We start from the raw sequence: 17,286 nt of genomic DNA, 5'->3' as shown, positions 1-17,286 counted from the left end.
TATTTTGTACTACTACAAATCCGCCACTTCAAGTGGCGGTTTGCTTACTATTTTTAAAAAAAAAAATATTAATATATATAAAACCGCCATTTAATCTAGCGGTTTACTTAGTTTCCTAAACATAACCGCCATTTCAGGTAGCGGTTCTATTAAAAAAAAAAAGGAAAAAAAAATTTCTCACATCTATCCTACGTGGACGGTAATGTGGGAAATAGTTTTCCATTTCAAGCAAAGTCGGAATTTATTTTTTTTTGGCAATATTATGGGAAAACATTCCACTTAAGTTTTCACAATGAAATTTTTTTAATTTCTCAAACAATAAAAATTACTAACGGGTTGGATGATTAGCTTTTGATGTGGAGGCCTGGTTTGTGTGGAGCATAATTAGTAGCCAAGAATGAGATTCGGATTTTAAGAGCAAAGAGAAAAAAATTTGAGAAATAAGAGTGAGATGAAAGAATACATGAGGATTGAGGGAGAAAGATCCGGAAACGTAAAGTGTTTCTCCAACATTTTGAGAGGTAACAAATTAGGGGTATGTATTACCTCTGAGTAACGGTAATTGTTACCCATCTTCTTAAACAAACACTAAATAAACGGTATCAAGTAATTGAATTCGTTACTTGCCCCCTAAAATATCAAACCAAACAACCCCTAAGAGTGTAAGAAATGGTTGCTCGAATGTTTTGGGGGGATAAGTCTTCAAACATTATCATTATCATTATCAACAAGTACATAAAATGTCCAACAATTTGGGAAAGAATTTAATTAACTACTAAGTTTGAAGGATTGAATATATGTAATTTTATACTTTCTTCATTTTCTAATGTTCTTCTCGTTTATGTTTTGCACAGTTTTCAAAGTAAATTTTGAGTCTTAATATCTCTAAATGCGCATCATAAAAAATTATAAAAAATATATAATAAAAAAGTATACTTTAAGACAAATCTAACAAAATCTCACATGGATATATTTTATCATATATATATGTCTTGAAAATCTTAATTAAATTTTTCTCTCCAAAATAAAATATTTTAAATGAGAAGAACATTAAAAAAACGGAGGGAATACTTATTAATAATAACACTAGCTAATAAATTAAAGAGATTGTCTCTGATCGACTACTACTGGTAAATATCATGCGCACAAGTACAACTTTTCATGTAGTGATCAATATTAATACTTATCAATTTATGTAAACAATTGCAAAAGTTATAATCTTTTATTTAATATAATTTTATGATTATGATGATATTTATAACGATTACTTATCAAATTTTAATTATGTTTGAGAAAAATGACATTTACTTATAAATAATTTATTTATTTGCATTTTAACTATTTTTTAATTAATAAGAATAATCAACGATTTAGATTTCAATATGGTTTAGTCAATGCAAGCTTTTGTTTGTTATACTTGATAAAATTGTTATAGGTTGCATTACTAGTCAAAATGTAAAAAAAAAAATGAAACAGAAAGAATAAAACAAAAAAACGAGTTTTACAATTTGTGCAATTCTACGGTGATCCTTACAATCTCTTAAGTGAAACAAAGAAAGTACCAAGTCGATAGACAAGTGATGAATCTGTGGAAAGATCTAGCTGGGACTTAGACTCTTGAATAATTAGACTTTTTGAGGATGTGTGAGGTGATTAATTATACATGTCCCTCTCTTTCTCCCATATATGAAAAAGTCAATAAAAAAAATATGTTAATTTCATAATTAATAAAATAATATATTTATTATATATAAGGCGCAAAATAAAAATTTTTCACATGGCCCCAAAATTTGTAAGACAGCTCTGCTCTTAGAGACAATTATATATTTTCTTCTAATACATGCATTTTTATTGCATGGACAATAAATTTGGTTTTTAAGGTGAAGATAAAATAAGCTTATTATTGTGAGAAAGGTGACTTGTGTGGTTCTTAAAAATATTATACAGACTTTTATATATATATATATATATATATATATATATATATATATATATATATATATATATATGTATGTATGTATGTATGTATGTATGTATGTATGTATGTATGTATGTATGTATGTGAGATAATGTAAAAATTTACTAGATTAGTTATAACAATCGAGCAATAATTTTATGTGATTAGTTTTGAGTTAATGTACTATCTCCATGCTTAATACTTTTTATGTTTCTTAAAGTTGTTCTCGTTTTTTATTTTGAGTTGTTCTATTTGTAGTTTCTATAAGAAATCTTTTTATTTATATTACAAATCTTGACATAATTAACCATGGTCATTCTCATTTTAATATTTTTAATAATACTTATGGTACGATCCACACATATTTTCGACTAACTTTAGTTAATATTTTTATATTGTTTAGAATCCCTACATGGTTTCGTACTAACTTTATTAAAATATTTTTTGTCCCCATATTTCCACTAACTTTATTTTAATATATTTTTAGAAATTATGATTTATATTTTTTCTCTATCAAATTTATTGTTCACTAAGATTATATGTCCACCATATAAAAGATTTGATTTTTTCTTATTTTTTGTAAACAATTCTTGTGGGAACAACGTAGTTCAAGGACCAGAAGGATTTTATCTATAAATATAAATCATAAATATTTAATATTAATAAAATTTACATTGAAACGAATAAAATAAGATCGCACTTGATTATAATTTAACTAAATCATACATTATAAATAAATTATAAATAAATAGTGATTGATAAACAATGTCCACTAACAATATAATGTTGACTTTTTTTCGATAAAAAGTAAATTTCCCAATTAAGGTAAAACTCCACAATATATCATTAGCTATTTTTAGGAAATATACAATAAGTGAAAGTAACAGTTTTGCACGAAATAAAACCACAATCAAGTCTAATTTTACATTGAAAATACTCTGAACATTATTGTTATGAATGGTATGTGTGACTTGAGTGCACAAGTTAATGTGTGTGATCATGTGTGTGACTCTTGGTTTGTGGAATGTAAATGGATGTAATTATGTGGTGAGTATTCATGATGAATTATGGGTGTTAATGAAGATTAATGAAGAAGAAGAAAAAGGGACTTGATTTATGGTAGCTCGATCGAATTCTGACAGAAGGAACAGAAAGGTCGCTCGACCTACCTTCTCGACCGAGCGAGTCATTTTGGTAGGTCGAGTGGTCAGACAGAATGCTCCAGAATCTGCTGATTCTCACTCGACCAAGCCGCTCGATCGAGCGAGCTCCCTGTTTCGGTCGAGCGAATGTTTTAACATGCATGGGATGCAAGTTTTCGACCTTTCAAGTTCTTGGAGTCATATTATTCATTACTCAATATTAATTATGTATTCAAGTGAGCTATTGATATTCTAGTATCTAGTACTATATATAGGGCTCTCATACTCTCATATCAAATACATCAAACACAACCCCTAAGCCAAACACATAGCCTTTTGTTTTTATCTCTTGCTCAATTGTAATTTTTCATTTAGAAGTGTTGTTTATACTCATTCTTGATATAATATAAACCAAAACTACACACCACGGAGGACGTAGCCATCATTGGGTGAACCTCCTTAAATCCTTGTGTCCTTTTGATTAGCTTACATTGTCAAACGTTGTTTTGTTCATTGTTGTTTGTATTGTTCTTAGCATCGTATCGGTTTTGGCAAACGTTTTCAATTGGTATCAGAGCCAAGTTGATTTTACGGTGTCTTAAGAAGTTGTTATTTGAGAATCATGACTACAATAAAGCTTGACATAGAGAAGTTTGATAGGAATGTAAATTTTGGCTTATGGCAAGTCAAAATGAGAGCCATTTTAATCCAAAATGGTGTGCATAAGGCCATTGATGGTGTAGATAAGATGCCGGAAGGAATGTCCGCATTAAGATGGGAAGAGATAGATTCAAAGGCATTGTCGGCAATCCAATTATGCCTTTCCAATGAAGTTCTAAGAGAGGTTGTTAAAGAAACAACAACCAAGGGTATATGGGAGAAGTTGGAATCACTCTATATGGCCAAGAGTGTTACCAATAGGCTACTTTTGAAAAGTAGACTCTACGATCTACGCTTGGAGGAAGGTAAATCCTTGAAACCTCACTTAGATGAATTTTATTCCATTGTTATGGATTTGCAAAACATTGATGTCAAGCTTGATGATGAAGACTTGGCAATTTACCTCTTATGTTCTTTACCCCCTTCTTATAAAAATTTTAGAGAAACTCTACTCTATGGTAGAGATAATTTGAGTAATGATGATGTGAAGAGTGCCTTGACACAAAGGGACCTTATCGATTCACAATTATCACAAAAGTCACAAAGCAATGCTAGTGATGGTTTGTTTGTGAGAGGATGGTCACAAGAGAAAGGTTCCACTAGTGGGAGTGGAAACAAGGGTAAAGGGAGGTCCAAGTCTATTAGGCCAAATAAAAATAAAACTTGTAATTATTGCAAGCTTAAGGGCCACATCAAGAACGATTGTTGGAAGTTAAAAAAGAAAATGAAGAGGAGGCTAGGGAAGGAACTAGTAATGCAAATGCTAGTTATGTGAATGATAGTGATGATGGTGATGTTCTTGTTGCCACACATGGGTACAAAGATAATGATGAGTGGATTCTTGACTCGGGGTGCACATTCCACATGACTCCCAACAAAACTTTCTTCCATACATTTGAAAGTATTGATGGGGAAATGTTACCATGGGAAACAACACTACTTGTAAGGTTGTTGGGATTGGGAGCATTAGAGTGAAGATGTTCGATGGGATTGTGAGGACCTTAACCGATATTAGGTATGTTCCGGGTTTTAAAAAGAATCTTTTATCTTTGGGTACTCTTGACAAGATCGGGTGTAGAATCACTTGTGAAGGTGGAGTTATGAAGGTTGCCAAAGGCTCACTAGTTGTGATGAAGGGTAAGTTGAATGGGGGTTTGTATGCTCTTCAAGGTTCAACCATTCTTGGCTCGGCAAATATTTCCACAAGCACAATGTCCGATCATGACACCAAACTTTGGCATTTGAGGCTTGGTCACATGGGAGAAAGAGGTATGTTTGAACTCTCTAAACAAGGTTTATTTGATGGGAAGAAATTTGGGAACCTTGATTTTTGTGAACATTGTGTTTATGGGAAACACAAGAGAGTTAGTTTCAAACCCGCCATTCACAACGCTAAGGGAATTTTAGATTATGTCCATTCCGATTTGTGGGGGCCTTCACGAATGCCCTCCCTTAGTGGTTGTAATTACATGTTGACCTTTATTGATGATTTTTCAAGAAAAGTTTGGTGTTATTTTGTAAAACATAAAAATGAAGTTTTTGATGTCTTCTTGGAATGGAAGAAGATAATTGAAAAGAAGACCGGTAGGAGCATCAAGACCTTAAGAACCGATAATGGTCTTGAATTTGTTGATAATAAATTTCTGAAATATTGTTCTAATGAAGGCATTGTTAGACATAGAACTTGTGCAGGTCGTCCTCAACAAAATGGCGTTGCGGAGAGGATGAATAAAACATTATTGGAGAGGGCTCGGTGTATGCTAAAACAAGCAAATTTGGGGAAGCAATTTTGGGCCGAAACGGTGGCTACGGCATGTTATTTGATCAACCGTTCTCCTCATACCTCCTTGAAATTCAAGTCGCCACAAGAAGTGTGGTACAACACTCCGGTAAATTATTCTAGTCTTAGAATCTTTGGTTGTCCAGCTTATATTTATGTAAATGATGGTAAGTTAGAACCTAGGGCTAGAAAGTGTATTTTTGTGGGATATGGAGTGGGTGTAAAGGGGTATAGGGTGTGGTGTAATGAATCAAAAAGAATAATTGTTTTTAGAGATGTTGTTTTTGATGAAAATAGCATGCTTGTATCTAGTATAGAAAAGTCCAATGATAATAATGTAAATGATGATGCACAAGTGGAGGGTCAACCTCCCAATATTGAAGATGAGAAAGATGATGATGATGTTCAACAAAGGTCTCCTTCTTTGTCCACAACTAGGCAAAGAAGGAAGATCGTGGCTCCAAGGAGGTACATTGAAGAGTGTGATTATGTGGTATATGCTCTCAACATTGCTAGCGAAGTCGAAGGGTTACATGAACCAAGTACGTACAAAGAGGCTATGGCCTCAAATGACTCAAGCAAGTGGTTGATGGCTATGAAGCAAGAGATGGAGTCTCTTGCAAAGAATGGAACTTGGGATATCGTTGAAGCACCAAAGAAAAAGAAAATTGTTGGGTGCAAGTGGATATTCAAGAGGAAGGAGGGTCCTTCTAGTGACATTCCTCCCATCTACAAAGCAAGGGTAGTTGCAAAGGGATACTCTCAAATTGAGGGTGTTGATTTTCATGAAGTTTTCTCACCGGTGGTGAAACACTCTTCTATAAGGGCATTGCTTGCTTTGGTGGCGATGGAGGATTTGGAGTTACATCAATTGGATGTAAAAACGGCTTTTCTTCACTGTGAGCTTGAAGAAGAAATCTTTATGAAGCAACCGGAAGGTTTTGAGGTAGCCGGTAAGGAAAATCATGTGTGTAGATTGAAGAGGTCATTGTATGGGTTGAAGCAATCTCTGAGGCAATGGTACAAAAGGTTTGATTCCTTTATGATTTCACATGATTTTATTAGAAGTTCTTATGATAGTTGTGTCTATCTTAAGAAATTTGAAGATAGTTCTTTGTTATATTTGCTCTTATATGTTGATGACATGCTAGTAGCATGTAGCTCTTTGTTTAAGGTGGAGAACTTGAAAGAGTTGCTTTCAAGTGAATTTGATATGAAGGATCTTGGTGAAGCCAAGAAGATTCTTGGGATGGAGATTTTGAGAGATCGGGCTAAGGGTATACTATACCTTAGTCAAAAGAAGTACATCGAGAAAGTTGTGCAACGTTTCTCTATGGATGACGCTAAAGGTGTGTCTACTCCCCTTACTTCTCATTTCAAATTATCTAAGAAGTTGTGTCCACAAACAAAGGCGGAAGAAGAGCAAATGGTAAGAATCCCATACACTAGTGCCGATGGTAGTGTTATGTATGCTATGGTGTGTTCTAGACCCGACATTGCTCATGCGGTGAGTTTGGTGAGTAGATATATGTCTAATCCGGGGAAGGGACATTGGGAGGCACTAAAATGGTTATTGAGGTATTTAAAAGGTACTTCTAATGTATGTCTTATGTATAGGAAGAATTCAAGCGAGCTAACCGGGTTTTGTGACTCGGATTATGGTGGTGATCTAGATAATAGAAAGTCCACAAGTGGGTTCGTGTTTACTTTGGGTGGTTCGGCAATAAGTTGGCAATCATCTTTGCAAGATGTGGTTGCTCTCTCAACAACCGAAGCGGGGTACATAGCCGTGGCCGAGTCATTCAAGGAGGCAAAATGGCTTAAAGGTCTTGTTAGTGAAATGTGCAATAAGGTGTGTGAGGTAAGTGTGCATTGTGATAGTCAAAGTGCAATTCACTTGGCTAGGAATCAAAACACATTTCATAGAAGGTCCAAACACATTGATATTAAGTATAACTTCATCCGGGATGAAGTTGAGCACAAGAGGGTGTTATTGAAAAAGATTGACACTATGGAAAATTCGGCCGACATGATGACAAAGTCTTTACCTACAACCAAGTTTGAATTATGTGTTGCCTTGGTTGGTTTAGCTCCTTGCTTGAAATAATGTCTTTGGGGCATTTGGGGTGTGTATGTTTTTATGAAGTAGATTGATGAATGTACTTGACTTGGGTGAACTCAAGTCAAGGTGGAGATTGTTATGAATGGTATGTGTGACTTGAGTGCACAAGTTAATGTGTGTAATCATGTGTGTGACTCTTGGTTTGTGGAATGTAAACGGATGTAATTATGTGGTGAGTATTCATGATGAATTATGGGTGTTAATGAAGATTAATGAAGAAGAAGGGACTTGATTTATGGTAGCTTGATCGAATTCTGACAGAAGGAACAGAAAGGTCGCTCGACCTACCTTCTCGACCGAGCGAGTCATTTTGGTAGGTCGAGCGGTCAGACAGAATGCTCCAGAATCTGCTGATTCTCGCTCGACCGAGCGAGCTCCCTGTTTCGGTCGAGCGGATGTTCTGACATGCATGGGATGCTAGTTTTCGACCTTTCAAGTTCTTGGAGTTATTTCACATTATTCATTACTCAATATTAATTATGTATTCAAGTGAGCTATTGATATTCTAGTATCTAGTACTATATATAGGGCTCTCATACTCTCATATCAAATACATCAAACACAACCCCTAAGCCAAACACATAGCCTTTTGTTTTTATCTCTTGCTCAATTGTAATTCTTCATTTAGAAGTGTTGTTTATGCTCATTCTTGATATAATATAAACCAAAACTACACACCACGGAGGACGTAGCCATCATTGGGTGAACCTCCTTAAATCCTTGTGTCCTTTTGATTAGCTTACATTGTCAAACGTTGTTTTGTTCATTGTTGTTTGTATTGTTCTTAGCATCGTATCGGTTTTGGCAAACGTTTTCAATTATGTTTATAGTTGATCTATTTTTAAATTTGGAATCAAATTAACACTATTTTTTATGAAGAAAAATCAAAAGTGGTAAATGAATACTACTTATTTTAATGTTGAAATATTTCATACATAGTGTATTTATAATTTAGTTTTCACTAGTTGTAATTGTTTAATGCAATTTGTTAAACTCAAATAATGATGGAGTATTTTACAACTGTAACAAAAATATCAAAGCCTTAGATAACGATATTTTCACAATTACAAATTACAATAGTATTTTCATTACCTCGATTTTTATTTTTGAACTTTATAATATCTATACTTATCTCATTTTCTAATATAAAATACGATCTAGTATTTTTTTAATTAATAAAACAAACAAAATTTAAATAAATTATTATAAAACCTAGACCCTTTATATCGATTGATAGGACTAAATATTAAACTATTTACCTTTTTATTTTCAAATTATAATAGAATATAACTAAATATGCACTATTTATGTAACATAACAGAAAATGTTTAGTATCAATCATCAATTAAAAACACCCCACTCTATTTATGATTGGAGTCGAAATAATACTGCTGGAGTGACAGTTACTGGTTCTTCATATATAACATGTATAATATACCTATCACACAGCTCAGTAGTCATCTTTCAATTACTGTCTTATCTTAATTATCTTCACCACAAACAGACTACTTAAAACTACTTAAAGTTTCCGAGGAGATTAAAAGGTAAATTTTATCGTGTTGCAATTAGGTCGACATTGTTATATATGGATAGAATGTTGGCCCATAAATAAGGTTTTCAAACAAAGGATGAAAGTAACAGAAATGCGTATACTGAGGTAGATGTGTGGTAATACTATGATGAATAGGATAAAAAATCAGAAGTTCCCGAATAAGTAACAAGTTGCACCTCTCTCCGCAAAGATGCGGGAGAATAGGTTGAGATAGTTTGGCCATGTGCAGAGAAAGACACATGTCCCCCCAGTAAGAAGGATCGAATGCATCATAGTGGAGGGCAAAAGAAGTCGAGAAAGACCTAGGAGAACGTGGGAGGAACAGATTATAAGTGACATGCATGAACTTCACCTCTCCAAGGACCTGACCAAGGATAAAGGCAGTTGGCGGCGCCTTATCCACGTCTTAGATTACTAAACCCGTCCCTTTTACCCATCGTTTGTTATTGTTCATTGCCTTTAATTATCGCTATCTAACTTCTTCTTTACTTTTATCCTTATTTTTAGTTATTTGTGTGCATTCTATTTACTCTTTTTGTAAGTTTCAGGTTTTTCTCTCTCTGAAGACCTTTCTCGAGCTGAGGGACTATTTGACCGCACTCTCCTCTATGGGTATGACCGTATGAGTTGCCGTCGTTCTTCCCTCCCCAGACCCTGACCATAGTTTTCTATGAGTAGGATACACTGGATATAATGATGATGATGATGGTAGGCCGAGGAACGAGAAGATTAGGTAAGATTCGGTGTCAAGACCTTTTTCTTTAAAATTTATGGTCCATGCAATTAAGATGTATTACTCTCTATATTCCATTTTAGTTGCTACAAATAATTTTTTGTTTTTTTTAAAGTATGGTTGAAGATAATCACTACAATTAGGAAAGGATTTGGCGACAAAACAAAGGATTTTTGTCGCTATCGTCACTAAACTTCTTTTCTCAAAATTTAATTTTAAATTGAATTTTTTTTTTAGTGAATTGATAAGGAAAATTAATTGAACAAAATAAATATTTTTCTTTTCTCAACACACTACAATAAATTTAACTTCTAACAAAAAATATCACTAGATTCTATGTCACAAATAGTATAATTTTAACTGTTAAACAGTCTAATAAATGTCACTAAATTTACTATATATACTATTAGAAATTTAGAGTTGTGACATTTAAATTAAATATCACTAAATATATCACATTAAAAGCAAATTATTATGTTGTATTTATAATATTCCCTTACTAAATGCAACTGATTAGAATTAAAGTTGCATGTATGTATCAAAATTTTAGTAATCTATTCTTACCATTTAAATTCTATCAAAATTTGGACTTTTGATTTTTCTTTACATTAATGCATGTTGAAAAACATAAATTTTCGTATTATAGAAATCTAGCAACAACATTTGAAACAATTAAAAGTTAAATATACAACAACTAATTTAGGTCTACCAAAAAATAAATATATAGCGCGTGCATATTATACTCTAACCAGAAATCTAAACCTTCCACTGTATATGCAGATGATTTACTCATTGAGCCACAAGCGCTTTTGGTCATTAATTCACCATGGAAACGTCCATAATTCTAAACATTGCAGCACCGTTGTTCTCTCAATAATGAAACTATTGAATACCCATAATTTATTAGTTAGATTTTTTTTTTGTTAGGTGAAGATAAGACTAAAAATACGAGAAAGCTACGCAGGTACGGTGAGTTGTGTGATTGATATTGATTAATGTGAAAAATTAGAGGCTATAAAAGTGGACTTCACTCTACTCATTTTAATCACCAATCAATCAAAATTCAAAATATATATAATCATTAATCAATAAAAATAAAAAATGGGGGTGGTGACAATGAAGAAACTAGCAATGGTGGTTATATTAGGCATGATGATAGTAATAATGGTGGGCAGTAGCGAGGCTTCACGGCTAAAAGTGGTGGATGAAAACCCACTTTATAACATAATCCTGCAAGAGCTGGAAAGCAGTGGTAGTGTTGCGAAAGATTGCTACGGAAAATGTAAAAGTCACGCAGATTGTTGCGATGGTGTAAGCAAATGTCCGACGTACAGATTCCCGCAACCTTGGTGTCAATGGTGCCCAGGTAATGATGCGACTTGCGGTTTTTTTGACAGTTGTTGTCCAGGCTACAACTGTATCGGCAAGGGCCTCATAGGTAATGGTGTATGCAAGCCAGAAAATTGGTGCCCAACACAAGGTGACCGTTGCAGTGACTTGGTACCGTGTTGTGCTGGCTACAAATGCACTGGCGGCATTTTTAATGCTAAATGCAAAAAGGAATAATTAATTATTAATTATTATCACTAATAAATGATATGAAGTACTCCTATTTTAAATAAGAGGTATTATATTCCTCATTCGTACAACTACTATCTGTATTTGATTTTGCATTTCTATCATGTGTTTGTTAGTTTGTACTTGTATAGTTGTATGTGATGGGTTTGTATTTCTAAATAATTAAGAGGTATTATATTATCCCTTCGTTATTTTTTATTGTTCTCGTTTACTTTCTTTATAGTTTTCAAAGTAAATTTTGTGCTTTAATATTTCTATATATGCGTCATAAAAAATTATAAAAAGTGTATAATAAAAAATATATATTAAAATAATTCTAACGAGATCTCACATGAACATATTTTATCTTCTATATATGTTTAAAAATCTTTATTAAATTTTCCTCTCCTTAAAGTGAAATATTCTACACGTAAAAAATATTAAAAAATCAAAAAGTATTATTATATATTCCTGATTGTATAAGTATTATTGTTTTCACTTATTTTATGTGTATTTAATTTGTGTTTTTATTTGAGTTTTTATTCGTAATGTAATGGGTTCATGTGTACAAGTATAACCCTATCTATAGCGAGCAACCCTATGTTATTATCGGGGCATATCCTTATAAAAGTTGAATGATATTGATAATATAAATAGATAAAAAAATGTTTTTAAACGCTTCAAAAAACATGCTTATCATTGCTGATTTTAAACCCATTTAAGGTGTTCAAGTGTTGAAGGCCCTCAGAAAATAGGAGCCTCGCATATTAACAAATTTATTATAGTTTAATTATTAGTTAAATGTAGCTTAGTTGGTAATAGCAGTTTTTTTTTCTTGTTTCCATAAATAATTTTTTAATTTATATCACAAATTTTAAAGTTAATTAGTCTTGTTTATCCTCATTTTAATATTAAAAAATGCTTATGGTTCGCACATATTTTCTAAATAATTTCATGTTAACATTTTTATACTATTACTTATAGTCCTCACTATTTTCCACTAATTTTATTGTATGTGCGACTTATAGAATCCTGCAACCTTATTATTTTATGTGAATGGTGTCCGGGTAAGAGTACGGTGGGAGTTGCGTGAGTCGTTTGTACTTGTATTTAACAACTTTTACTTGAAATGGACAAAAAAGAAAATTCACCTAATTAAGCGTAAAATCTCAATAAAGCAAGCCTAAAATCTTCATTTAATCTACTTTTAATAACCTATATCTATGATAGTGTCTTAACTAATTTCCTATTATAATGAAAAATAAAGTGTCCAAAAAAGATATTATAAAAGATGTCATACAAGATTTAGGAAATAATCAATGATTAAAATTTTAATTCAATTTTATTCAATTTTTCAGCATACTAATTAGAATTATAAGTCTTCCAATTGAATGATAGAACTAAATTAAGAGTGTAAGAAATGGTTGCTCGAATGTTTTGGGGGGAATAAGTCTTCAAACATTATCATTATCATCATCAACTAAGTACTTAAAATGTCCAACAATTTGGGAAAGAATTTCATAAACTACTAAGTTTGAAGGATTGAATATATATAATTTTATACTTTCTCCGTTTTCTAATGTTCTTCCCGTTTACTTTTTGCACAGTTTTCAAAGTAAAATTTTGAGTCTTAATATCTCTAAATGCGCATCATAAAAAATTATAAAAAATATATAATAAAAAAATATACTTTAAGACAAATCTAAAAAGATCTCACATGGATATATTTTATCATATATATATGTCTTGAAAATCTTAATTAAGTTTCTCTCTCCAAAATAAAATATGGGAAGAACATTAGAAAACGAAGGGAATACTTATTAATAATAACACTAGCTAACAAATTATAAGAGATTGTCTGATGGACTACTACTAGCAAATATCATGTGCACAAGTACAACTTTTCATGTAGTGATCAATATTAATACTTATCAATTTATGTAAACAATTGCAAAAGTTATAATCTTTTATTTAATATAATTTTATAATTATGATGATATTTATAACGATTACTTATCAAATTTTAATCATATTTGAGAAAAATGACATTTACTTATAAATAATTTATTTATTTGCATTTTAACTATTTTTTAATTAATAAGAATAATCAACGATTTAGACTTCAATATGGTTTAGTCAACGCAAGCTTTTGTTTGTTATACTTGATAAAATGTATAAAAAAAAATGAAACAGAAAGAATTAAAAAAAAAACGAGTTTTACAATTTGTGCAAATCTACGGTGATCCTTACAATCTCTTAAGTGAAACAAAGAAATTACCAAGTTGATAGACAAGTGATGAATCTGTGGAAAGATCTAGCTGGGACTTAGACTCTTAAAAAATTAGACTTTTTGAGGGGGTGCGAGGTATCAATCATACGTGTCCCTCTCTTTCTCCCATATATGAAAAAGTCAATGTGTTATGGTATCATTTACTTATTTATTTATTTATTTAAATTATTAATGTCATTTTACCTTAATGACCTTTGACTTTCTGAATTGATCTTGACTTTCGGTCAATGGGCCTTTGTTTGAATTCCCTCCTCCCTTGAGAGGCCCAAAGGCTGTTTACCTTTCAATACCCTAACTTCCTTCCAGCAAGATAACTTCCCACTCTCCCTCATTTCTTGGCTATCCTTCTTCCAAGGTTGGTAACCACCCACTACTCCCATGATCTTCAACCTCTCCTTTCTGAAGTAACTCCCTTCCCCACCATTATAAATAGGGACAACCATCAGAAAGGAGAGGGACATCTGAAAAATAACCTACAAGAGCCTTACTTGTTCTCTACTTCCTTCCCTACTCCATTAGCATACTCAACTTCCAGCAATACCACCCCCAACATTTTTCTTACATTCGATTTATAATTCTTTACTCCATAATCTCATATCCACGTTCTAACTTGAGCGTCGGAGGGGTTTTCCGGGAGATCACCCCCGGCCAAGGCTAACGCGCTGTTTTGCAGAAATTCAAGTCGCTTCCTTCCACGAGTCGCTGCTCTTGATAACGCTCCCACTCACAGTATTTCAAGTGGTTTCCACTTCCTCGTTTCATCACCGAAACACAATGAAAAAAATATGTTAATTTTATAATTAATAAAATAAATATATTTATTATATATAAGACGCAAAATAAAAATTTTACACATTGCCCCAAAATTTGTAAGACAGCTCTACTCTTAGAGACAAATATATATTTTCTTCTAATACATGCATTTTTATTGCATGGACAATAAATTTGGTTTTTACGGTGAAGATAAAATAAGCTTATTATTGTGAGAAAGGTGACTTGTGTGGTTCTTAAAAATATTATACAGACTTTTATATATATAATATATATATATATATATATATATATATATATATATATATGTGTGTGTGTGTGTGTGTGTGAGAGAGAGATAATGTGAAAAATTACTAGATTAGTTATAACAATCGAGCAATAATTTTATTTGATTAGTTTTAAGTTAATGTACTAACTCCATGCTTAATACTTTTAATGTTTCTTAAAGTTCTCATTTGTTATTTTAAGTTGTTCTATTTGTAGTTTCTATAAGAAATCTTTTTATTTATATTACAAATTTTGGACATAATTAACCATGGTCATTCTCATTTTAATATTATTAATAATACTTATGGTACGATCCTCACATATTTTCAACTAAGTTTAGTTAATATTTTTATATTGCTTAAAATCCCTACATGGTTTCTTACTAACTTTATTAAAATATTTTTTGTCCCCATATTTCCACTAACTTTATTTTAATATTTTTTTAGAGATTATAGTTTCTATTTTTTCGCTATCAAATTTATCGTTGACTAAAATTATATGTCCACCATATAAAAGATTCTATTTTTCTTAATTTTTGTAAACAACTCTTGTGGGAACAACGTAGTTTAAGGACCAGAAGGATTATATCTATAACTATAAATTATAAAAATTTAACATTAATAAAATTTACATTAAAACAAATAAAATAAGATCTTATTTGATTATAGTTTAACTAATTTATATATTATAAATAAATTATAAATAAATAGTGATTGATAAACAATGTCCACTAACAATATAATGTTGACTTTTTTTCGATAAAAAGTAAATTTCCCAATTAAGGTAAAACTCCACAATATATCATTAGCAATTTTTAGGAAATATACAATAAGTGAAAGTAACAGTTTTGCTCGAAATAAAACCACAATCAAGTCTAATTTTACATTGCAAATATGCTGAACATTATGTTTATAGTTGATCTATTTTTAAATTTGGAATCAAATTAACACTATTTTTTATGAAGAAAAATCAAAAGTTGTAAATGAATACTACTTATTTTGATGTTGAAATATTTCATATATAGTGTATTTATAATTTATTTTTCATTAGTTGTAATTGTTTAATGCAATTTGTTAAACTCAAATAATGATGGAGTATTTTACAACTATAACAAAATAAATATTTTTCTTTTCGCAACACACTAGAATAAATTTAACTTCTAACAAAAAATATCACTAGATTTTATGTCACGAATAGTATAATTTTAACTGTTAAAGAGTCTTATAAATGTCACTAAATTCACCATATATACTATTAGAAATTTAAAGTAGTGACATTTAAATTAAATATCACTAAATATTTCACAAGCAAATTATTATGTTGTATTTATAATATTCCCTTACTAAATGCAACTGATTAGAATTAAAGTTGCATGTATTAAAATTTTAGTAATCTATTCTTACCATTTAAATCAAAATTTAGACTTTTGATTTTTCTTTACATTAATGCATGTTGAAAAACATAAATTTTCGTATCATAGAAATGTAGCGACAATATTTGAAACAATTAAAAGTTAAAAAGTTAAATATACAACAACTAATTTACGTCTACCATAAAATAAATATATAGCGCGTGCATATTATACTCTAACCAGAATTCTAAACCTTCCACTGTATATGCAGATGATTTACTCATTGAGCCACAAGCGCTTTTGGTCATTAATTCACCATGGAAACGTCCATAATTCTAAACATTGCAGCACCGTTGTTCTCTCAATAATGAAACTATTGAATACCCATAATTTATTAGTTAGATTTTTTTTTGTTAGGTAGGTGAAGATAAGACTATAAATACGAGAAAGCTACGTATATGGTGAGTTGTGTGATGGATATTGATTAATGTGAAAAATTAGAGGCTATAAAAGTGGACTTCACTCTACTCATTTTAATCACAAATCAATCAAAATTCAAAAAATATATAATCATCATTCAATAAATATAAAAAATGGGGGTGGTGACAATGAAGAAACTAGCAATGGTGGTTATATTAGGCATGATGATAGTAATAATGGTGGGTAGTAGCGAGGCTTCAGTGCTAAAAGTGGTGGATGAAAACCCACTTTATAACATAATCCTGCAAGAGCTGGAAAGCAGTGGTAGTGTTGCGAAAGATTGCTACGGAAAATGTAAAAGTCACGCAGATTGTTGCGATGGTGTAAGCAAATGTGCGACGTACAGAATCCCGCAACCTTATTGTGAATGGTGCCCAGGTAATGGTGGGCGATGCGGTTTTCTTAACAGTTGTTGTCCCGGCTACAAGTGCACCGGCGGCTCTCAAACTAATGGTGTGTGCAGGCCGAATAGCTGGTGCCCAGGACAAGGTGATTTTTGCAGCTTAGCAATATCGTGTTGTCCTGGCTACACATGCACCGGCTATTTTAGTGGTGAATGTAGAAAGAATTAATAATTAAGTTAAATCTTGCTACTTGATCATTTATTTTAAATAAGGGGTATTA

This window comes from Amaranthus tricolor, chromosome 7 (genome assembly GCF_026212465.1).
Source record: "Amaranthus tricolor cultivar Red isolate AtriRed21 chromosome 7, ASM2621246v1, whole genome shotgun sequence".
Lineage (NCBI taxonomy): Eukaryota > Viridiplantae > Streptophyta > Magnoliopsida > Caryophyllales > Amaranthaceae > Amaranthus > Amaranthus tricolor.
Note: the sequence above shows the minus strand (reverse complement) of the source record.